Here is a 24,566-nt window from a genome sequence, read left to right on the forward strand (position 1 = left end):
AAAAGTGATTCTGCCATGCACGTGCATCTTCAGCATATCTAAATATTGAACGTCATGGGCAGTTTGTCTCACTCCCCCTTTTCTCCAATTAACAGATATTAACATAGGAAAAAAACACAGAGGAAAGTGATGTGATCAAAGGTGTAGAACTACTGCTGTGTAAGGAGCAACTAAGTAGACTAAACTTCAGCCTGCGAGAAAGACAGCTGAGGCCCATAAAATAACGTGGGGCAGATGGTGATACCCCTTCTTGTCTTCTGTAGAAAAAGAACTAAGGAGCATCAAATGAAATTAGTAAGTACTGTGCTGAACGCAAACAAAACGTGGTAACTGCAAGCATGAGGTGAGTTGTGATGCTCCTTGTTCAAGACACAGGCGTGCTGGAGGGTTAGGTGGTTTTTAAAGCAGTTGGACAAATTTATAGCTGTTGTTAAATGAGCCTTGAGTTATGGATCAGTAGAGGTTGGGACAGTATTTTGGATAATTACTCCTACGGGAAAGTCACGGTTTCTGTGTTCTCTAAGTATCTGCTGTTGGTCACTGTGTGAATGAAGCAATGAGGCTTGTGGGCTGACATGCCATGTCTGGTTTTAGGTTGTTCTGACCATCCCATCATTCTTCTTTGATTGCGTGGGTCACTGAGTTGGATGAGGTGGGCTGCAGAAAGCGTTCCAGTTCTGTCCTCTGCCTGCAGTGTGTTTTCTGCAGGCAGTGAGCCAGATGAAAGCAGCGCAAAGTTTGCTTTTCTGGACCTTGTTGCTTTTGTAGGTAATAAAACTAAGTATTGCAAGCAATTCCAGGAGCACCGGAATCGTTGAAGCCTAGCTTCCTAAAGACTTGGATTTCTTAGGTGTACAACTAGAACTTACAACTTTTTCTGTATTTGGACGTAGTTAGGGTCAGTCCTTCCAGTGGGTTCTTTTGTAGTGCCTTTCCCCAGAAGGTGGGACACTGTCAAATGTCCTGCCTAACTGGCCAGGTTTCTTCATGAATATTGAGGAACTAAATATCTTTTGTACATCTGTCTAATTTTTATGGAATTGATTTGTGAGTTTACAAGGTTACAGAAAACATGATTAAATGAGCCGCATTTCCCTTAGAATGAGGCAAAACCAAATAGTAAGAGATAAATACAAATAACTAAAAACAAATAATCCTTTGCCTTGCCCCTAAATAGTTAAAATACAGTCCAATACAGGACCATGAGTATTAAAACTGGTTTTAATCTTTCTGAACCTTTCAGTCTAATACATCTTTGCTTCAGTGTGCATGGTTGTGCACAGGAGCAGTGGGGGTATGAGTGCGACATCCAATTTTTCTTACGTTATTTAGTAACTGACACAACATGCTGTGTTCTTGCTGGTTGTTAACAGCATGTGAATTATGAGGCCAAAGAGGTCTTCCTCATGACAATAGCCAATGTTTGTAAAAATGCAAAGGTCACGATCATGACTACTTTTTTTTTTAAATGCCAGCTGGATAGTGATGACAATTACTGCACTAGGCAGATCTTAAAGGGTCAGTTTATTGACTTATCTTCTATGCTTTATGAGCAGTGATGGTTTCAATGCAACCGTCTGACTTCTGTGCTGCGCCAGCTGAAGCGAACGTGGCCTGAGATGGTTTTCCTTCGAATTTCAGTGAAAAACAAGAGCAGCTGGTTTGCTAGCTTTATTTTTCAGTGATGTAAAACTGGACTAGCAATGCTATTTACCATATTTAAAAGAGAAAAGTAAATCACATGTCTGCAACACATTCTTTCTTTTAGGATAACTTTGTTTTACTTCTAAAGTTTCGGAGCAAAAACAAATAAATGGTTTTATAGATCCAGACCACGTGTGTGAATGTTGACAGCAGTGTATTTTCAAAAGATTAAAAAAAAAAAGTGTTATCAAATTTGAATTAAGACTTCTTGAGTTAATCCTAGGCCTTTCAAGCAAAGCTTTTTAATGACCTTTGGCTGACAGTACATAAATGTATGTTTTGGATTTTATTCATGAATAATGTGTTTGGAGGAAATTGTGGCTACAGATGTGTGGCCCTGGGTGGTTTAGCTTCTTTTGAACACCCTAGCTCAGGTGTTCAAAATTGTGTCTGAATTTTGAATCAATTCTTAACCAGTTCTTCCATGTGTACAGTGATCAGTGTTCAGGGTCCTTGACATGCTATTCTCAATGCCATTACCCAGCTTTGCCTTCAATGGCTAAATCACTCCTGTTTCTTATTTTGATTCCCATACTCTTCTTCCTCATTGCACCAGGCTCAATTTGTTCTAGTACGCAGGTACAGCGATCTTACACCTGTGTATAAGTGTGTGTACTGGACATGGTGGGATTTTTCAAATTCTGGACTCTACTGTGTGTAAGTCCCCCCTTTACAAAGATTAAAAATGAGAAATGGAGAAAAAAAGCCATTGGCCATTATTTGGTTTCTTGAAAACCACTGATTTCAGTTCCTGCAACTGGATGACTTTTGAAGCAGTAAAATACTAGGCTAGTATTCTGAGAGAGAGAGCGCACGGGTCACACATCGCTAAGCTGAGTCACAGCTGGAATGGATACAGCACTAGGCAATGTATTTATTCATAGCCTGAGAGGACAAGAGGCATTAGATGACCCAGTTTTTTTTATCTTAAGTTTTGCTCTTGTGACTTTATTTTCCTATTTGCCAAGACTAAATGTGGAGGCCATCTTCTTGTTTCCCTACACACAGTAAAGCTTCAGCAGCGCAGAGCTGGTGAGTTTGTATCTGCCAGAATCTGTGGCCTCCTGACGCGTGTATGGTAGATGTGATTCTGCAACGTGATTTTATCAGTTTATAAAGTCATTGATTTATTACTAAAAAGATGAACTTTATCTCGAGAGACTGGAAACTACGCAGTAAATGACTTTGGCAGTGAATGGTAACAGCAAATGCATATGAACTTTGTCATAAGCTAAAGGAGTTGTAGAGGAGATGGTCTAAAGTCAGTTGTGTATGAAATAATTGTATGCAAACTTAAAGTTCCTGTCTGAGCCCTTTTGGGAGTTGGGGGGAGTGGTGGAAAGATGAAGGCTAAAAGGCTTACAAAAATCGGCAATGAAAGAAAAGTGACGTTTAGAGACAAATGAAAGGAAACAGTGAGAATTTTTGGTTTGGACAAAGATTATTTTTTATATATATATAATTACAGATGAAACTGTTAATGCTTTGCGAGTAATTTCTGTTGTACAAGTGTTTTACCAGGCTATGGTTACTTGTGTGCAACTTGTGCTTGCTGAACAGCTGTTAGGCTGCTCTGTCCCCTTATTTCAGTCATACAACTTGGCAGTTTTTGGCATCGAGCACACAGATGAAACAATCCCTTCCTTTGCAGAAGGGAAAACATTAAAAAAGGACTGTTCTTTTTTGCTCTTTTTTTTTTTCAACAGCCTTGCACTGTAATTACTTTGTGCTTGGCATGGGATCAATTTAATCTTGAGTTTGCATCTTAGCTGTCCCTTCAGAAGTCAGCCAAAGCTATCCGAGTTAAAAGCCAAAACTTCTAGCTAATCCATGCTCAGAAACTTGCTAGTGGTGGGCTGCTAAAATCCTGTTTCCCTCATGACTCTGTTACAGCCCACAGACGCAAGGGATTGAGCAGGACTTCTGCCTTCACTTGTAACGCTGGCCCTTCCAAGCCCTTTGAAGGTCAGGCACTGAAACTGAAGAGACTTTTAGGTGTGTGGGTGACAGGGATTTCACCGTTCAAATTTAGGAAATGTGCAGGTAGGAGCTTCTTGACTTAGATAGTGAGGGTAATTGAAATACTTTTGGGGAAAGAAACCAAGGAGCTCTGAGAAAAATAGAGGAGCTCAGAGTGATGGCTGTAGGAAGGGGGAGAAGGTGAAGGAGATCAGACTGGCCGCACAAGAATCCGAGGGTTTGGAAACTAAAGAAGTGCATGCTAGAAGAAATTGAGATTGGCTTGATGAGGAAAACGGGTATAGGAATCAGAATAGGAAACAGAAGTGATTTGGCCATTGAAGGCTAAGCTGGGTAATGACACTGAGGGTATCATGTTGAGGAGCCTGAGAACTGATGAAGTTACGGAAAAAAAGGTATGATGAAACAAAGTGCTTCTGACAAGTTCATCTGCAAACATGGACTCCAGTTTGGTAAGGAGTTTTTGGGTGATGGGAGAGAGCTGCTGGGCTGGGACAAAACCAGGACTGGGATGAGGATTGTACAGGACAACTGGGACTGGTTAGCGACATGGGCTGGATTGCAGCTGGACAGGCCACTGGGAGAGGAGGCAGGGGGGTTAGATCAGAACGTTACTTTGCCAAGGCACTTCATCCTTTGTAATGCCTAAAACCGAATAGAAAGAGCTTGGTTTTTTAACCTGTGTCATTTCTCTGCTGTCGGTAAACCTCTTAAGCCTGTTGCCTGACGATGCCTTGCCTCATTGATGGTGGTATGCGTGGAGCACCGTGACCGAGGGGAGGAGCTCCGAGGACCTTTGCCACTTCAGTCTGCAAAGCAGATGTGGGAGACCTAAACACCGCAGCGCTCTGTGAGTTACAGGAATACTGGCAGTGCTGCTTGACTTCTGCTTGTCTTCATGAAAAGAAACCATCAGCCAAAACCCCTCTCCATCTGGGGCTCAGATATGCCAACAAATACTCTGTGATCACTGCTGTGGCTTGAGCGTGGTAGGGCTTGGCCTAGCACCTGGGTCAGGCTGGTGTCGGGATAGAAGCAGGTTGTGGGCAGGGCTGGGAATAAGCAAGGTCAGGGACCAAAGAAGTACAAATGCATTAATTTCAGGGGCAAGGCGGGGGTGAAGGAGCTAGGCTGTGATGTGGAACGTATGAAGTTGCAGCATGCCAGAGCAAACATCAAAGCCTGGAGTCTGGGGTGAGGCAGAGGCCGGGCTCGATCTCTGCACCAGAGTGCAGGAAGCCAGGGGAAGGAGCCTGGCTGGGAATGAGTCCTCGGGTGTCAGAAAACAGGATCATGGATAAAGGCTAGAAATTGAGGCATGACACAAGGTTTTAGGAACACTGCTACCAGAAACCTACTGCGTTCTGGCTGTTTGGCTGAATGTGGGGTTTCTGCCCCGCCTGCCGGCACGGTGGGGGACCCCTTTCAGTCGTGTGGTAAAAGGGTTGAGCAAAAGCATAGCTCTGTAAGTGAAGGTAAGTTACACTTTGTGCCTTATTACAGATGGCTGGGTTTTATTTTGTAGGGGGGTGTGGTACAAATGTGTTCGTACTCTGTAGTGTCACCTCTGTTTTGTCCCTTCTAGGGGCGGGATGGGAGGAAGCGAAACACAGTGAAGCTGAAATCGCATACTGAGCTTGTACTCCTATGCTGTTCAGTAACGAAAATCCTGATAACACTGTTAGGAGACTAAAGTTGGTTGTCTGTTAAACAAGCCCCTGAATTATTAAGTATAAAATAAGTATAAGCCTAAGTATTAAAATTATGCACTTTGCTGTTTTGGAAAATGAGAATTCTTAACTTTTCACTAAGGAAGAAAGAAGTGTGTGTGAAAGCTGGCCTGAAATATCAAATAAAGATCATTAATGAGCTTTCATGTAGGTGAAACCAATTTCATTTGTGAAGGCCAGCTGTCCCCTCTGATTTTACGGCTGTGGTAACAATGATTTGATCCTGGCTGCTGACGTCTGAAAGTAACTTCATAATTGGTGTGTGTGAAGGGCTCATCTCTGGGTGGCATATAAGTGATATCACCAAGGGAAAAATGTGTATCTTGGTATCATATGACATGGACAAGTTGTATTTTCACCAGCATGGTCTGGGGACCAGAGTAATAGTTGGTACAAGCATCTCCAGTTAACCATGGTGTGAGTGCAGGACTTCAAACCTGGATTCCCAGATGACTGGCTTCAATGAGATGAGTGTGCAATGTCTCGTGTAAGGTGGAAATTTCAGAAAGAACAGAGCTGCAAGATTTGTACGTGTAAAAATTAATTTATAATTTTTGAACGGTGGCAAATTTTGTTGAAATACTTGGGTTTAATTCTTGGTGGGTGTATGGAAGATGAGGAAGTAGCCTGATGTTCCTTTAGATTGACTTAATGCTTAACACAGCTCAGATATTTTTCCCAATGTTTTGCACAGTAGACTTCTGGTCATAGGAAATGCATAATCATTTCATTTAGTTTGGCTTTCCATCCCTTAAACTTATATTACTTAATTGTTGTCCTTGGTTGTGTGTTTGCTTATTTTATTTAATTTGGGGAGACATATGAGGTGCTTATTTTACTTAATTTGGGGAGACATATGAGGTGCTTTGCTACAATTCCGTTTTGAAGACTAGATGATGATTTGATGTATGGACTTGAAAATCTCATGGGGCTTTGTGTGAGATTACCTTAAAAACAGTCTCTCTGGTATGTCAAATGGAATCTGAGAAGCATTTCTAAGTTAAATACAGTAAAATGAATTGAGGGAATATTTGAGAAGAAAACCAGCTTTTACTTTCTTTTTTTTATTTTCTTTTCCCCGCCTTTACCCAACACCCTTCCAGCACCCTAGGAGGAGCCTATTGGTTTATAAAGCTTCATTCCTCTTGTAGGACTGCTGTTTAGTTACATCCTTATGTATCATGTTGGCAAGTTGTGAAGGGGCACATCAAAACTTACAAGTTTTATTATTTACCTTTTTTCTACCCCATGTGTTTGTCCTGCCTGTTTTTGGTGGAGAAAGCACAAAATGTTGCACAGGGTAGAGTGGGGAAGGGAAACGGTGCTAAGGGAAAATGTAGTGCTTGACTTCATAAAATTTACTTTTCATTTTAGAGCTCATATTTTTGATATTTTGCGTAACACAGGATTTGGATTCTCCTTTTACTTTTTTCAGTGTTCCTCTAGTCCCGCTAGGTTGTGGAAAAGTGCTGTTTATTGCAGTCATGGGCAATGATAGCAGACGTTTTGGGCCTCCATGCACACTGCAAAATAATACGGATAGATTGATAGGAAATGCTGAATATTTTAGTAAATTTCACAAAGAGAACTGCCAATCCACAAATTTCTTAAGTATGAAGACAAGTAGTTGATAGGGCTGCTACATGTTGTACCCTCCTTCCGTTCCTTCCCCCCACCCCCTTCTGGTTTACTGATAACTCCGATTCTCTTGAAAAATTTCTTCCTTCCCCACCCAACAAATGCTTTATAGCTGACAAGCATAAGCCATTTCCTAACCTTATCCTCTTTCTACGGAGGTCGTAAAAATTGCTAATGCAAATGATGTTGCCTTCTGTTGTGTGATTCTAGAAGGAAGCGGATCACTGCAATTTATGGGGTACTTACCCTTTTCGGTACATGATGAATGGCTCACTTCAAATGATGTTTCCTCATTGATTTCCTACTATTTATCACCAGAAACAAGAGAGCAGGAAGAAGAGCGTTTAAACGTGAAGTTGATTTTGAAGATGACATACATTTCACTACAGTGTGAAGTCATGGCAATATAGCATTTGCTGTAGTATAGGAGGAAAATACATGAAGTCAGATCTTCAAACTTCTCTTCAGATTACGTATATCTAAACCCACATTTTGCTGGTGTCTTAGCTTACTTGCCTGCTCGGTAGGGAGAGAGAGGTGCTTTGTTTAGATGTTTTCATCACACTTTGTTCTTGAAATAAGTGCATAAGATATTTATGTCAAGTTAGTCACTTTTTCTGCATTGTCATGCTATTCGGGATAGCTACATTTAATTCAAGGAAAATCTATGTGCATGTAAATTCTGAAAGACATTTAGCAACCGACTCTGAAATAATTTTCTGTGTTGTTGATTTCTTTGGCTCCATAGCAGTACATGATGAATTAGAAGAATCCTCCTTAACCTGGTCCATTTTCTGTCCGTTTGGGTTGGGTTGACTTCAAAATGGAAACTGTTTTTTAGCTTCCACGGTTGTTTGTAAGGTCTTTTTCTCTCTGTTTCTTCCAGTTAATTATTTTATTAATTTCTTCCAGTTAATTAGTGGGCAAGACAACACATGAGAAAGCTAAATCAGGGGTATATATACTCCCTCAAAATATAGTTGTTTTTAAATTAGCGAGAATAGAAAATTGAGATGTTTCCTTGCAAACTAGGATAGCTTGTTTCAATTTAGAACCGTATTGCAATTTTGCTGCTTGTAAGATTAGCTTCAATTTTGTTGACGTGACACAGTCTTTGAACACTTGAGTTACAGCTCTGCAATAAGTAAAATTGTTTAATCTTCTTGAAGTGCTAGTGTCTAAACTTGTTTGCATTCATCATTTTCACAGAATCCAGTGGTGGATAACTTGCTAGCAAAAATGAGGCTATTATATAGATTAGAAAAAAAAATGAGGTGTTTCAAAATTCACTTTGATAGCTACTGTTGCAAATTGGTTTAATTTTAAATGGTATAAACTGAATAATAACTGAACTTGTAATAATTTTATTTTAATTTTCACTACGTAACAGCATAGCCACCAGTTATTTTCTTGCATTATTCATGTGCTTCTGTGGAGATGTGATGTTAGGTTTACCCAGTAAGGTGTTTGTTTTTTTTAAAAGAAACAAGCTCACTTTACTTTTTTTGGACTTGAAAAAGACTTGATTCGTGACAATAAATTTGCTGTTTTACTGTTTTGTGCTTAATGATTTTTAGTTTAAAATCATATTGTAGACAATGCGGGTGATGAATAAACTTTGCAGACTTTCAAGTCTGCTCTTGTCATTTCTTTCTCTTTCTCTGAAAACTGTTTTGTATAAATCTGTGAACAGTCTACCAGGCTGCATAGAGATGACTGGAAGAAAAAAATTCTTGTTGTTCACTTCCTTTTCTAAGTGTTATGGAATTGGTCTTCAAATACTTGTAGTGCAGACCCACAGCAATATAGTAAGGAGAGGAAAAACAAAAAGCAGATATTATCATAGCTCTTTACTCATATTTGCTCTGAAATGGGCTTGCTATGAAAACTAAAACTAAACTAAAAGGCCCTTTTGTGTAAAGCCATTGTTTTCCAGAATTAATATTACCAAGCGTGTCACGCTTAACTTCACCTGCTTTTTCCTGTCCAGCTGTAGTTACTTGCGAAAGAAAGGCTCTGAGATTTGTGTGAGGACACCTCACACAAAATAATAACAATAAAAATAGTTACCAGCCTTGCAGAACACCGCATTATACTTAATTCACTTACTGGGGTAAACATTGCCCTATAAAGGGTTACGTCAATTCCCACAGTGTTCAAGTGGAGATACTACAGTTAGTGACTAATCTACAGTCTCTTTGGACGGGGATACTAACTGGGCGGACGCTGAGTAGTGTATGATTTTATGAAGAGTAGTTGCAGCTTTACATCTGTGCAGTGCTGTGACTTAACACATAATTGAAAACATACCTTCAAAACTCAAAAATACCGTCAAACTTGCTAGAAGGCAAGGAATGAAGTATGTATTTATATTGTTACTTTATGCATACCCAGGGGTAGAAAAAGCAAAGGAAAAATGGTTTCTTCTGCTGTACTTCATTTCCATGAAAAACAACCATAATTCATTTCAACGTATCTGCTTTTATTTGTAACTTAGCGTTTGGTGTACAGGCTTGAGTGGCAGAGAACAAAATGTACTTTTTGAAGATAAGAAATGTTTTAAATGGTCATGATGAGAACAGCGTGCACTGTACAAGCACAAATCATTCAGACACCTCTTTAAATTTCAGACGTTGAATTTAAGTGACTTAAAATTGGGCTGAAGTAACAATATAAAAATATAGAGAATTTTTTATAAATCCAGCTTCTATAATTTATATTCTTATCATACACCAAGCAGCTGCTGATGGCAAGTCTCTGACTGGGTCAAAATCTGAACCTAATAGTATTTTGGGATGAGCTGTTCCCAGTCCTTGCTCTTTGAAACCAGTCTTGTCTAACAATGGTAGAAACATCTGTACTTAGTCTCTTAGTATCTTTTACCTCTTTATTACCTACTTTACATTGCTAATATACGAACATGAGAACTGAGTGTCACATAACAAAAAATCTGATGTAGGTTCTTGAAGAATTTTGGCGATGCTACCAACTTCTTTTAAGACCTTTGCAGTAACTTTTGACAAAGATTCGTGGGAATGTAGACCTTTTTTGAAAAATATCTCCCTGAATTATTAAAAAATATGTACAACTAATAGCGTAGAGGCAAAATTCTTGTGGAGCTTTGGATTAGATGGACCCTTTTCCTTGTTCAAATAATGTATACTAATAATCTTAAATTATAAATTAGTAGCTTAGAGAACTTCCAGTAACATTTATTTCTTTGCTGCTTGTCTTTTAGACAACAGATGAGAGAGTTAACTTGTGAGGAATCATGTCCTCATTGTCAGTAATTTTACCAGGGTTTTTTATTTTTGTTGAGAGAAGTATTAAAAGGATGATTTAACAAGGCTGTGTTATCTCTAAATACCATTATAGTTCACTACTGGTCCTGGTTCAAAGTCTTTTGTTACTGTAGCCTAGAAAACATTTATTTTTTCATTGAAGCTGAAAGCTTGAACAGAGGTTTCTGTTGTAAATGAGAATTACTTACTGCTTTGAGTTCCAAGAAAGATGTTTTGCTAGCTGTGTGCCATGGAGAAGAGCACTGAACTGTTGTTCCTTTCGAAGGTGCCAAGTTATGTATTTTCAGAAGATGCAGCTCTATCTTCATGCAAAAAGTCAGAGGAACTGCAATAGTGTGCTGGGTTGTACCTCACTTCTTAGTACAATTAAATATTGGGTAAAGCTTTTACTGTATTTTTTTTGTTTATCCTACATCTTGTGTTTTTTCTCTGTAGTTTTCTGTTGTTTCTGAAGCAGGTTTTAGTTGTTTATTGTTTTGTAGCTACTAGTTTCCCAACATTTTTTTTTTTTTGGTGAAAGGGCAAAACTTTGGGCATGTAGATGAATTGGCGAAGAAGAAAAGTTGCACGTTGTGTCATGAAACTTCTTCATCACTGTCACTCCTCTCCAGGACAGAAATGCATGCTGCTTCCAAAAACAGAAACTGACAAGCATATTTGTGTTTAGCACACGCACATGTGACTTATTTCTGGGCACCAGAACTGTAATCATGCACTCTATAAAATTCTCTGCTTGGCTGAAGTTCAAAACAGCTTGTTTATCAGTGTAGCAAGGGAGAGCTGCTTCTTCTGTAGCAAGGGAGAGCCTTCTTACTGTCAAGGAAAAGAGTTTATTGTGTTCAACAGATAACTAGCTGGTTGAAAACCCACTCAGAGGGTCATTATAGAGAAGACATGGATTAGAATACTGTTACATATATTTTTTGGTACTCTACAAGTCATGCATCTTTGAGCTGGACCTTTTCTGCTGGAGTCAGCTTTCTCTTTCGTGTTCTTCAGGAGACTGTAGTACCATTGCATTGAGGGCCGGCTCCGGATCATGGTGTAGGTAAGACTATGCATTCCTCTATCTGCTACTCAAGCATCAGGAGGGGAAAAAGCACTTGATCAGGTCATGATGGCTTACTCAGAACCTTAAAGAAGGAAGGAAATTTTCTGTCAGTAGGATTTTTCTTCACTAGAATTACTTCATTGACCAACTGCCCTTTGGTTTCCCCTTGCATGCTGTAATGTATGAAGACAGTACTTCACTGTGTTTTATGGAGATGTTCTGACCAGTCTGGCTCTGCAAGCAATTGTACAGCCCTGGGGGTGGTGTTCTGCTTGGTACATCTCATGCCATACCTAAATGCTCCTGGTTAAAAATGGTTGTGCCATGCCTTGGCTTATTTTACACCAAGGAAACGTGATTGCTGCTGAGCTAGTCTAGGCCAGGATCACTGGCATTAATTGTCCTACATGTTTTCTAGCAGAAAGATCAAATTAGCAAATAATTCTGTACTCAACTGTGCAATACATTTCCATCCAGACAAACTATACCACATATATCCCTAGCACAACCCTGAAATTACTGTCATACCAAGTATCACGGCATTTGTTTACGAGGCAAATGGACCGCATCTTTCCAAACAGATTCCTCGTTTCCAGTGAAGAACACCTTGCATCTGAACTCCGCTAGCTGATGACTAAGTGCCCAGGAAGCACTTAGCATGGAGAGGGAAATGTTTTGTACTTGCTGTTGTGACAGCTACTGCCAGCAAAAACCACCCACAGTTCTGCGCTCTGTGAATTTCATCTGAATGAATGCACGTCTACTGAACAGAGCATGTTCTGTTTAATGTATAGGGGGGAACCACTAGCAACCACTAGTAACTGCCTTTCTTTTAAAGTAGCCATTTGCTGTAAGAAATTTCATGTCCCCGTACTGCTTAGGATCAAACAGAAAAAGCATGAGCATGTTTTTTCTTAATTATGTCTTCAGCAGTGCACTGTGAAGGTACCCACAGTTGACTTTAGAAAAAGGGTGGTCTTTGAAAGGCACCAAAAAGCTGCACATGAGCTGCCTGGTCCCCTTTGCAGAATGATCTCCTGTGGAGCTGTTTTCTGGTGGACAGCTGGGTCTCCTGAGGACAGCCAGATCTTTTTTTTTTTTTTTTCTTTTTTGGGGGGGGGGGGTGTCTTTTTAGCTAAATAAGGAATGGGAAAATTGAGTGTGTGATCTGAGGAAAAGAAGTTTGAACGAGGTTTTGATTTCTTGGAATCTGCAGGAATTTCCCATAAGCCTGGGAGAAGTGTGTTTGCCTGGGGACTCCCTGCTCTGCTGTGTGAGATGGCTATGGAAAGATCTGGGAGATAAATCTGGGAGATAAGTATCTGGGGGAGCAGTACAGCTGCAGTAGAGATATTGCTGCAAGCAGAGACACCAACCAAAACTGCAAGCAGGGATTTGTTTTTCTTTCTGGTTTATGGTACCTACAGGCTCCGGACTTGATGTCAGGAAATTAGTCTTACTAATTTGAGGAAAATATGTAACTAATAGTTTGTAATTGTTTGAGAGCTGTTTACTACCAATCATGGTTTCGTTCCTGTTCTTGTTTGTTCTTATTTCATGGCTATACCCAAGAATAAAAGTACTTTGAAATCTGCTCTGTTCTTCGCAGTTCTGCATGCTTTCAGCTTTGGTATGCTTTGACTGGAAGCGAGAAGATAATAAAACAACAATAACAAAGTTTGGGGATTTTTGTTTTCTTCCCAGTCTTGAATTAACAGGAGTATCAACATCTGTGACCGCTGTAGCAGTAATTCTGACAGGACCCTGACAAAGTGCTTCAACAAGCAGGAGTGAGGTGACATTGATCCTGATTCTGCCTTGTTGGAGATTTGCCACTGGTGTAGTTGACCACACAGTTAGATCCCACATTTCCTCCTTTAAGTAATTCTGAACACTTGCATTCTCATAAAATACCAGTGAAGAGACATGGAGATCTTTCTCTGGGTTGTGGCCTACAATCTTCTCTGCAGAAGGAACACGCGGTTTCTTACTCTTGTTCTGACATAAACATTATTTAGCTTACAGACTGCTCCAGCCTGGTTGGTGTCCCCTAAAATTTCATGGGATTTATGGAAAGGACACTGTATTTACTTTTTTGGCAGCTGATTTTACTGAATTGGTTTTATACATCAGAGGGAAAAACACTAACTAGACTTTCTGGTGTAACTGAGTGAAAGAAGAGTGCTTGGGGGAACTGGTCAGGGCCAGAGAGCATGCCCAATTATTTTTATGGGGGGTAAGTCCTAAATTAAGCAGTCAAGGACAGAGTAGCATAGATAAACCAAGGGGTTATTGAGTTCCTGCATCTTGGATGAAGCTGTCTTTCTTGGCCTTTCCCAGTGAGAGACAGCACAGGCTCTAGTAGGCTTTTGCTTTGGTGATTGCATTTGTGAGGCAGAGGTCTGTACAGATTGTGGCCTGATTTATGTTTAAAATAGGTCACCAAGAACTGTGTCAGACTTCCCTGGCTGGGAGCAGTTCCCAGAGTGCCATGCCCTGGTCCTTTCTGACCTGGACTCGTATCCTCCATGGCCAGCAGTTGTCAAAGAATTAGAGCTTTAGAAGGAATGAATAACACCATTTCCCCCTTCTCTGTGACTGCAGAAAAGAATTAAATGGGCATATAATTATACCCAAGTCTTTTCCATATCTTTTTTGGGGGAAGGTGAGGGGTATGAGTGGACAGGAATTACAAGATAAGCTAAATATATGTAGCGTGTATATAACACAAGTATGTACTCATACTGAGGAAAATGGCATTTTGTCTGTTAAGTGCATGTTTTTGAGAAGTGTGCAGAATTATCATCTTTACATAAGGATATCTGTGGTAGATTACACCAAAGCAGCATCCTCAAAGACATGTTACTAGGGTAGAGTTTGGTTTGGTCTGTAGTATATAGTATCCTCCTTTAAGAAGGCATTTTTTATTGTTTTCCACTGAAAAACTGAAATTCCTCATGATTTTCACAAATATGTTAGAACTTGGGGGAGGTAGGGAAAAGGAGGTGATTCAAACTGTTTTGCAAGAAATACTATTTTATTTCTATTAGTTTGGAATACTTAGCTGCTGCATCCATGATTGAGAGAGAAGGAAAGGAGACCTGGGTGTATGATCCTGCTCACAAAGAAGACTGAATATGGAAACAACGATAATTCACTTCAGAAAGCATAATATGTCTAAAACTTTTTCCCTCTAAAATTTCTCTCCCTTTCTTCTCTACAATTTGTCTGGATTTTAAATCAGATCAGCATAATTAGCTAACTTTACTTATTAGCTTGAGCTGACTCTAGCTGTACAATGGTTGAATTGGTTGCCATTATATTTGTTTAACTGCTGTAAAGTAAGTTTCTAACAATAGGTTCCTACACTTAAATAGCACTGTCAAGCACTGGTGCCCTATCAATCATTCAGACCTTTCCCTCCTGCTGTCTGCTCTGATAGACAGTTCTGCTGATGGGGATGCTCTGGAAGAAGAGATCAGGAAGAAGGGATGATGGATAAAGACCATCTCCTGTCTTGAGAGGAAATCAGAAAAATCCTTTCTTTCACTATCAACAAGCTGCTTTGTCAAGGTGTCAGAAGATTAATTATGCTCATGCAAGGAGCGAGAACAACTTTTTCCTCTCTCTCGTTTTGGTGTAATAGGGTGGCATTCTTCTGAACCGTAACAGAAAAATGCAAAGAAAGAGGCTTAAGAGATTTCAGTGCTGTAACATCACTGTCCTGTAAGCATTTGTAAGGCTCTTAGGCGTACATCCACGATGCTGTGAGGTTCTGCCAGTAATTGATTGATCAAAGTATTTCTTTCAAGTGTAGTACTGACTTGATCCCATGGAACATTAGGTGCCAGCCACTGTTGAAGTCTGTCAGCATTGTGGGTGTTTTAGGTTTTATGAAGATTAAGCTTTCAGTGAAGAGATGTGGAAAACCTTTCCATAGCAGAACGATGAATGCTAAAGCATGCAACTGCGCATTAGTTTCTGAAGTTTATAAATCTTCAGGAACAGGGAAAATCTCCAATAAGTGCTTGTGGAGTATTTTTTTTTTTATTGGAGCTGTGGACCTCTGTTTAATAATTTATTTTATCCATTGCCCTTTTGCACGTTTTAAATAAACTAAGCGTAGACTATAATAAAAAATGAATGATCTCACATTTTGAATTAATCTTTTGTCAGATTAATAAAATGTGTTAATTTGAATTCTGAACTGAATAGGTTTAAGTAAAAAAAAAAAAATCAGAGACTTGGAAAAAACACTCTTCAACATGTGAGGCTGTTTTGACTATGCCACTTGAAATGTTAAGCAAGTCTTTAAAAGAACTCTTTAAATGTTGCACAAACTATGTCAGTGAGAGGACTCCATCAGTTTGGCACGATCAGTGACTTAGTCCTGTGTTCAGATGGAGAGCGTTTTTTTGATCTGTTGATTTTATTTTTCTCTTGGAAGGGTTAAGTCTTGAACTAATAAAAGGGAATTGGAGATTTAAAGAGCCACATCACTTTTTTCGTTGTGCATCTCTGGAATAGTTTTTTCTGGTTTTGATGTTTGCCATAGTACACTATGAATATTGATGGTTGGTTTTTGGTTGGTTGTTTTTTTGCCTTTTTAAATTTTTTTTTTATTTTTGGTGCAGCTTTCCTTCAAATTAATATCACTTTAAAATTGTTGACCTCTAGTATGCTATAGTTGAAGTAGTAACAAAACCAAACATTTTAAACATGGATGTGCGTGACCTTGAAATGCTGCTGATAAAAGCTAATGCTGTTAAATTGCATGCCAAATTAACCCTCATTTCCAAATGCTTTGTGTGTGCGTTTCCTGTAGGATAGGCTTTGATCCTGCGAAGTAACACTTCTTTTACAATCAGTTATTTTTTAATGAAGGAAAATCAATGAACAAGTTTCAGTGCCTGATTTCAGTGGCAGTGAAATGACATTTTTTCTTTTGTGTCCCTCTGCCATTGTGCTTTGTCTACTGTATCGAATGCCTGACATGAATAATTGCCTCAGTGTGGAGGTAACACTTATTTTCAGCTTGAATCTTTATTTTTACATGTTGAAACCTCATTAAGGATTACAAGGTCATGTGAGAAAGGCACAGGGAACTGGATAATGGGATGGACAGGGAATAACTTTTTGAAGAAGCTTTTTTTTCAAAGTTTTACCGAGTCTCTTAGCATCAATAAAAATGTGGGTTTTGTATGGTTTGAGAGAAGAACATTGCTTGCCTCACACTTTCTTTTTTTCTTGAAACATCCAATTTCATATCATTTTTGCAGGTATCCATTGTGGAGCACAAACTTTATTGTTTTAGTGTTTGTTTTAAATTCAGAAGTCACTTTGCAGGAGCCTCTGCCTGCACAATCTGCTTTTTATTTGCATCTTCTGAGGAGTATGGAATTTGTATGGGATTTAACAGGACATAATGATGTGCCTTTCTGGCTTGGCAGGCCCGTGTGAGTAGCCTTGCGGTGTAAACTCCCACTGAAGTGGGGCAACAAGCATCCGCAGAGGTTGTTCGCGTAGCAGTACTGACTTTTGCTAGTTTTAATCTGCTGAAGACCTCACGTGTTTTCATTTTGAAATGAAAGCGTATCATCTTTTTATCCCCCGACAAGTGAACCGCCGTCTGCATAAATTCATTTGAAGGGGACATGATCTTCCTGTGTGAACTTTGGAGGGAAGCACTCACAGGCCATAAAGTGAATCACCCGTCTCCCCGGGCTCGAGCCGAAACCTCGGCCTGTCTCCCTGACATCTCCTCGAGGACGTTCAGCTGCCAGCTTGAGCTCGGCCCGATGAAAGCGTTTGGTGTCCATCCCTCCCTCACAGAGAGCCTTCCTCCCCGATGTCCCTGGTGGGGTGTGGTTTTATTTTTTCTTTTTGGGGGGAACACAGGTTTTCGCCTCTTATCGTCACTAGTTCAGGCTCTCGTTCGCTGGCCTAGCCAAATGGAGCCTAGTGGCTCTGGGTGAAAATTGTTTTCTGAGCCCATCACCTTGATTGTGTTACCTTTTTTTTTTTTTTTGCATTCCTCTGCTGGCATTTTCTTGTCTTTATAACATCGAACCTAAGCTCTTTATCTTTTCTTTCAAGGCCCTCAAATCCCTGAGGGTTTTTTCTCTCCATTATCTGCCCCTTGTCTCTCCTTGTTATTGAGATGTCAGCCCTGGGACCCATTCAGTCCTCAGTGCCTAATGGGGCAGACACAGCCGACCTTGATCTAGGGCCTGGCCAGCTCTGAGCTTGGATTTTGGCATTATCCAGTGTAGTCCAGGGCCCTGTCCTCTGGGCATGGGGGGTGTTTGTGTTCCTCATGTGCCCCCATGTCTCATGTGGAAGCTTGGGGCAGGAGCTGACCTTGAGGTCTTTGCAGCATCTTTCCTGGTATGTGCACTGTGGGCTCCGAGGTAATACAAATAATTTTAAAAGTATCTTTTTTATGTACTTTGGTGTTGGATTCTGACGATTTTAGAGCCTCAGGGGTTGGGGAGGTGAGGAGAGTTAAGGCTGAATTTTCCCAAGGCTTCATTTTGCTCGTTTGTTTGCTTGGTGTGTGTTCCGTGAGCGCTTACAGAAGCGCCCTCCTTTCATTTTCTGTAGGTGAACCGATGTTACTTCAGCGTACGAAACCATGATGCACGACTCTCCCTGTGAGCACGTGGCTTTCAGCCCGTTTCTGAGGACCCTGATTTTTCCTCCAGGAAAATCTAGAGGCCAGGCTCTGAGCTGGTGCTGGATCGTGGGGGTTTTACGGCAGCACGAGTGGAAGCAAGGGGGAGGCCTTCCTTTCCTCTGCAGAGCAGATGCTGGTTCTGAGGGAACGGGCCGACGATGGCAGTGCTGAAATGGTGGCTGGAAGGGGTGTCTGGAGGGCACGTCCAGCTCCTGCCTTCAGGACCATCGCCAGTGCTTGTGTTAAAATGCTAGAGGAGGAGTTAATAGGGTTATGTTAGAGGAGGAGATAAAAGGGTGGTGGCTACAGCCGAAGGTACCGTTGTGTTATAACTGAAGGAACCTCAGGAAAATGCTAATAGGGAGAGGAAGAGTTGAAAGCTTTTACTGCTTTTCAGCAGTGTTTTTTTTCTGAGAATTTAAGAGAAAATGAATTCTGCTGAAGTGACCTCTTTTTCACCTCTTCCTGGCTTTTGAAAAGCCTGTGTTCCCTGAGCCGTCCACACAAACACTTACCCAAATAATGAAAAATCCAAGTGCACATGCTCCAAGGGACAGTTAAGCATCGCTATTATGTTAGAGGGCAGTAGTTCCTAAGGAAAATTGATTTTTTTTTTTTCCATTTTAATAACTTTAAAATGTTCTCAGTCTGCAGAAGGAAAATGTATAACCCTAAATAACTAACTAGAAGCCTTTTGAAGCTAAGAACTTCAGTGCTACTCTCCTTTCGCATGTGTTTTCCTGTGACTAAGGGTTTTGTTGAAACCTAAAAAAAATATTTAGAAAGGGATAAAGTATCTGATCTTGGTAAGTCCTATGCTTTTCTGTAGAAGTACAAGGCAATTGAAGATGCTGTTTTTTCTTTTGAAAATTAGGTCTCCAGCAGACAAAATGTGAGTCTCAAAAGAGAGTGTTCTGGAAAGGAAGTGAACTTGGAAAAAATGGGCAACTGAATAGGATTTATTTTTTTTTAACCTTCCTTTTAGCACAGAGTATTTTTGTTACACTTGCTGATCCAGTTGCTTTGATGTCATTGCAGAACAATTTTTTTCTTCCCATATTCATGGAGGAGTAATCTGCAACATCTTCTTGGTATCTGGCATTAGATAAGACACTCGCATCTCTGCCTTCCTAATGAGAGTATTTCCATACATTTTTTCTTACAGTTTTGGAAAAATAAGAACAAGTATTTTCCTGCTTTGGTAGATGAATGGCTGTGAGTGGATGGTACCTTCCAATAAAATCTGTGTTTCGCTGCTGTCCCTGTCGTGTCTTTTTGTATTTATCAGGGAGGAATCCCTGAGCGCAGGCTTGTTTTCTGTGCAAACACTGGGAGAATGTGGGGACCGACAAGGTTGAGCTGACCCTACGTGCTGGCCTGTTCCCCGCCGCTGACTGACATGTTTCAAAGGTTAAACTAACTGCGGATGAAATGTAATCAGTAGTGCACTGGATCCTTTCCAGATCACACTGGAGGGGTGCAATAACCAGCACTGTTAGCTTTGGGAGAGCAAGAGAGACAGAGGTCATTACCTGTATGCGTCTGAGCATGAGGAACCCACTGCCTTTCCTGCTACCTCCCACGTATGTTTATTTAAATCTTATCTGGAATTGTTATCCTGCTGGCCCCTGGTTTTCCAAAAAGAAAAATGTCTGTTTATTTCTCATACACTGTAATTTTCATCTTTCTGTTGATTTCTCAGGGTTTCCCAAAGATCTCAAACCCTGTCATTAGTTGAGATCTGGATTGGTACTCAGGGAAGCAGAAAAAACTGCAAGAAAGAGTTGCTGCTTTCTCGGGTGGCGGCCAAAATAGGGCAGGGTAAACCAGACGATACTCTAAAGAAAGAGCTGTACTGCATCAGCAGAGAAAAGATGATCTTAGTACGATTTCCTTCTTTCTGTAGCTGGGAAACGAGCTGGTATGGTGGGAAACTGGCAAGGGACAGAGAGCAAGCATGGGACGAGGAGGTGGAACAGAAGCAATGAAGTAAAGATAGCATCTCTGAGAATTGATTTCCTGTTTCTTTCCATCCTCAGCCACGCATTTTCCCCAACTCCATCTCCCATTCATGCAATACTTTCAGTCCTTTGCATTCAGATCTGTGGCAGGAGTCTGCTCTCAGCATCAGCTAACAAGGCTTTCTGGAAGGCACCAGAAGCGTGCAGCATATGGTGGGGAAGTACTGCTTATTGACACGTTAGGGATTTCAGGGGTGACAGGCAGGGAAGGCAGTGTTTTTCTCCCTACTTAGCTTTTACACAACCTGTTCTCAGAAACTGCCTGTACAATAAGAATATAGTAAGTGGGGAACAAAACATTGTCTCGCTTTTGAATTCAGTGAAAAGGTTCCCACTCCACAAAGCATGTTGTTTTCCTTACAGACCTGTGTATGGGTATGGCCTTGAAAGCCAGTACGTATAGCAGCTACGGAGCCTTTTCCTGGGAAGGACGGGGGGTGCAGATGGGGGATGTCCGTTTCACAGCAAGTCAGACTTAATAGACCTGTAGAGAGGATTAGATTACTAAATGCCTTTGTATGTAGTCCTGATTGTTATGTCATAATTAACGGCTGGGAATATGAATGCCTTTTCTTTTCCAGGCTCTCTCTCTCTGGGTTTCTCAGTTGATGCATTTTGCAGTGGTTTCTAAAGAAGCCCTGACAAGAACCGAGGTGCGTACTGGTTTATAGGAAGGTAGGCTCTGTCATGAGGAGTTCAGTGTAAGTTGGTTATGATGTCAGAAGAAGAAAATGCTGTTATTCTCCTCATCCCACCTTTAGCAGACACTCTCAGGATCGTAATCACAAGCAGAGAGAGACCCTTATCACTGTTGCCATCCGCAGCTCCCCTCCTGTACTTCAGCAGTAGAATGATCTTTTCCTTATTTCTGAGTCTTCATGAGATCTCCTTTCTATTTCAGTGTGTGTGAGAGAGAACAAGATCTCTTAGTTTTCTTAGGAAATTATTCTTTTTTGAAAAGCCTTTTCTTTCCTAGACTGATTTTTCTTTCTCTCCTTGCCATACCACTGGAGATGCAGAAGAACTGAGCCTTTCCCAGTCCTGTGTCTTTCATCTAGACCTTTGTCTACACTAGATTTCTTTTTAATTGTTCAAAGAGCAATTTGTTTGATTTCTCCACCAACCTTAAAGTGAAGTGCTTCGATACGTATTTTCAGAAATGCGTCTAGACTTCTGGCATGCCAAGCAGTGACTGAATGAGACATAGTGTCTGTATGGATGGTTTCTACTGTACTAGGATAACTATTCTCATGTCTGGTATTTGTAGCCCAAACTTTTGCTCAAGTGTACCACTTCAGGGAGCTTTGTGGATGTCTTCATTTGGAGAGCTTTTCAGCAAAAGCAGTATTAATGTGGAAGACCTTGACTCAATGTAGACCTTGACTGCAGTCTTAGAGGATGTCGATCAGCATGGGTAGTGAAGATGGCCTGACCTGCTTATGGTTATCCTACCGGGTCTATAAGGGAACCCGTCAATTTTGCAGTGTATGTGGGGGGCTTCCTTCCAGGGACCTTCTGCCAGCTCTGTTGAGTGACCTTAGAAACAAGAAACCGATTCCCTCCACCTCCCAGATGTTCAGTCAGCTGCCCAGAGCTGCGCTCGTGGCTGTCGCAGCTGAGGGGACGCTGGCGAGTCAGGTGCTTGCCCCTATGTAAAAATAACTAGAAATCCTCAAAGAGATACAGACTTTTAACGTTAGCGTTTTTAGGAAGATCTGGCCATACCGTGTGGCCATGAGGAACAGCAGTTAAGCAGCAAGTCCTGACAGGGTTTCTGTTTTGCTTTTTGCTTTTTGGATTATCTTAGTGATGGGGGAACCCAGAGCAGCAAAACTTGAAGTAACCTTACTTAGAAAAACCCATTGTAACTCAAATATGGCGTCTGCTTGGATTAAATGTCTGAGCGTTTCTTGTAATAGTCTGAGCTGATCGGCTTGCCCTTTTGCTTAGAGTACTCTGCCACTTTTGTCAGATACTTTAAAAAATCACTAATGGGGATCTGCCGCCTGTGACTGCCGGCCGAAGATCACGCTGTTGTCCCTCTGCAGTATAAAGGCTAACTGCACTGAAGTGGATCGTTTTGTACGGTTACTAGCAGCATCCATCTTCGGATTCAGACTGGCTGATGGCTGTAAATACAGACGCTTTGGGTGACTTGACAGAAAGTGTTTCTCTGAGTGATGATAGGCTGATTCTCGGAGTTTCAATTTATCTTTCCTTCTCCTCAGTATAAAGGTTTAAGATGAGCCCGGTGTATGACAGCATCTGGTGCTTCCCTCCATGTAGATTTATGTAGCATGTACATATGCATGTTATGGCCTCAAGTCATTTTTCTTTTTAAATCTGCTTCCTTCTTGACAGTGTTCCTTACAACTATTGCTGCCTTTTTCTTTCTGTGAATTCACAACATCATGTTTATGCCCGAGTGCTATGCTAGGTAAGAAGTTACATTTAAAAGCACTATAATAGAAGAAAGGTTTCTGCTCTGTCAGTCTTCTGTCCCCGTACTGTCTTTGTCTCCCTGGTCATGTCTGCAGCAAACACACTAGGAGTGGTGTGATGATGTCCCAGAGCAGGACGGTTTGGGACCAGGGGAAAACCACTCTCACACAACACCCATTCTGTACCATTGGATTACACTTGAGTTTGTCCCGATGTCAGTATGCTGGTACAGATGCCTTCAGAGGATGTCCTTATAGATGTCCTTATAACTAGATGTCTGTGTCTTCCCCCTTTCAGACATGTTTAATGGCTTTGTGCTTTTGCAAAGTCACCAGGTAGCAGGTATTTGCAATTTATTTCTTTTAATGGGATGCCTTTCACTGAGCTTTTATAGCAGATCTCCTTGTTGATATGTACTCTAATTTGTATCTGGACACAGCCCTCATTTGGGCTTTGTGCTGTCCCTTTGCCAAGCTGTTTTTCAGGGCATTTTCTCTGGACTTCTCACTGAGAAGAATCAGTTAACTGTGGATGCGTATGCTTGTGAAATCCCATCCCTACCGAAGCTAACAGGTTTAGTTGCTGTATGTGTGCAAAAGCAGGGTAGGTAATTTCATTGTGTGAAAGCAAGGCTCAGTTCCTCACTGTGTGCCAGGTTTCTGCGCATCCTGCTGGCAACAGGAAATTCACAGATAGCAAGCCAAAATGTTCTGCGTGCAACAGCGTTCCCCTGAAATTTCTTCCAGCTCGTAGATACGTCATACCACAGAATTTCGCTCTCTAGGGAAGAAAGCAAAAGACCTATTTTTCTTTCAGGTATATAGAATGCTTTATTGTGTCCTGGATAAGACAAAATTGTGGCAAACTTCCCAATTTTAGCCTGGAAACTTTTCTCTATTGTCTGTCTGTTCTTAACGGGTTTCTACATCTCAATTTTGCAGTTTGGTTCTAGTGATGGAAAATATACCCAGACCTGCTTCAGAATAAAAATCCTTTGAATGCTCAGCTTCTGATAAGGAATGTAATTGAACTGTTTTCTTTCCTGTGTTGAGAGTGAGCAAGTGAGATACATATGTGTGCAGCATGGAAGGAGCCTGGGGGGAGAGGGAGCCTTCTCATATAGTGACACGACAATATTTGCAGTACGTACCTTCTCTGCAGGAGTTTTTTAAATACAGATAAAACTAATGAATTTTCTGTTCATCAAGCCTAACAAACATGGTAGTCTTTTAACTGAAATCAGTACAACAGATTTTAAAATCATTATTAGATGTCTAAAATGTCACAAAGATTCAGAGGCAAAGAGGCTCATTCATCTCTTAAATTATATTGCATTGAGGAATGCATTATTTCAGGAGCTTCTCTAAGTCTCCACACTGTCACAGCTTCATTGCTTCAAATGTCATTTCAAGTAGGAGTAGTTTTTATAACTACACAGTAAACCCAAGATGGCTTAATGGAAATGATTTCTTCATGTGTCAAAATGACCCCTTTGTTTCTCATTTTACTCTTTTGTTGCCTGCAGCTAATCTGCTTTTGGGTTATCAGATCCAAGCATCTTACAATGCTGACTCTAGCAGTGGTATTCAGCTGGAATGCCGCCTTTTGTTTACTGGTTTTACCAGGCCTCCAGTGCTTTCTTTGGTCATCTGGTGTCTCCACTAATGTGATTTGCACTCCCAGGCTCTGCAGGTAGTCATGGGCTTTTATAAGGGAATTAGACGGAGGCCTGCCACCCTGGTTGCTAATGAATCCACAGGGTATTTTTTGTTTATCTTTCGTTTCTATTTTCCAGCTTTTTTTTCCTTTATTTTTTTATTTATTTTTTATTTTTTTGAGAACACTGTGATCTGTGTTTTTGTTTGTTTGTTTGTTTGTTTGTTTTCTGGAGTTTTTCTCCCCTCTGCTCTCAGACTTCATTTTTTAATGTTGATTTACCTGGCTGTGGTGATGGTCATGTTGTAAGTGGTTTTTTTCTTTGCCTTTTCTTTTTCTTCAGTATTTACAAATAAATACAGAAAA

The 24,566-nt window shown here is 40.7% G+C and overlaps 1 protein-coding gene across 19 annotated transcripts in view; it reads left to right on the plus strand.

Annotated features, from left to right (window-relative positions):
- The window catches only part of GREB1L (GREB1 like retinoic acid receptor coactivator), a 139,364-nt gene that overhangs the window by 26,465 nt on the left and 88,333 nt on the right, over nucleotides 1–24,566 (plus strand). For 2 of the 19 annotated variants that reach the window (XM_080578006.1, XM_080578018.1), the window contains exons 2-3: nucleotides 96–294; nucleotides 4,400–4,534. The exons of 15 other annotated variants lie outside the window; for them this stretch is intronic. The gene's annotated coding sequence lies outside the window, so the exon portion shown is untranslated. Of the gene's footprint in view, nucleotides 1–95; nucleotides 295–4,399; nucleotides 4,535–11,347; nucleotides 11,403–24,566 lie in introns of those variants that run through there. 2 more of the 19 variants (XM_080578023.1, XM_080578016.1) reach the window with 1 other exon arrangement.

Source organism: Anser brachyrhynchus (genome assembly GCF_964034855.1).
Source record: "Anser brachyrhynchus genome assembly, chromosome: 2".
Lineage (NCBI taxonomy): Eukaryota > Metazoa > Chordata > Aves > Anseriformes > Anatidae > Anser > Anser brachyrhynchus.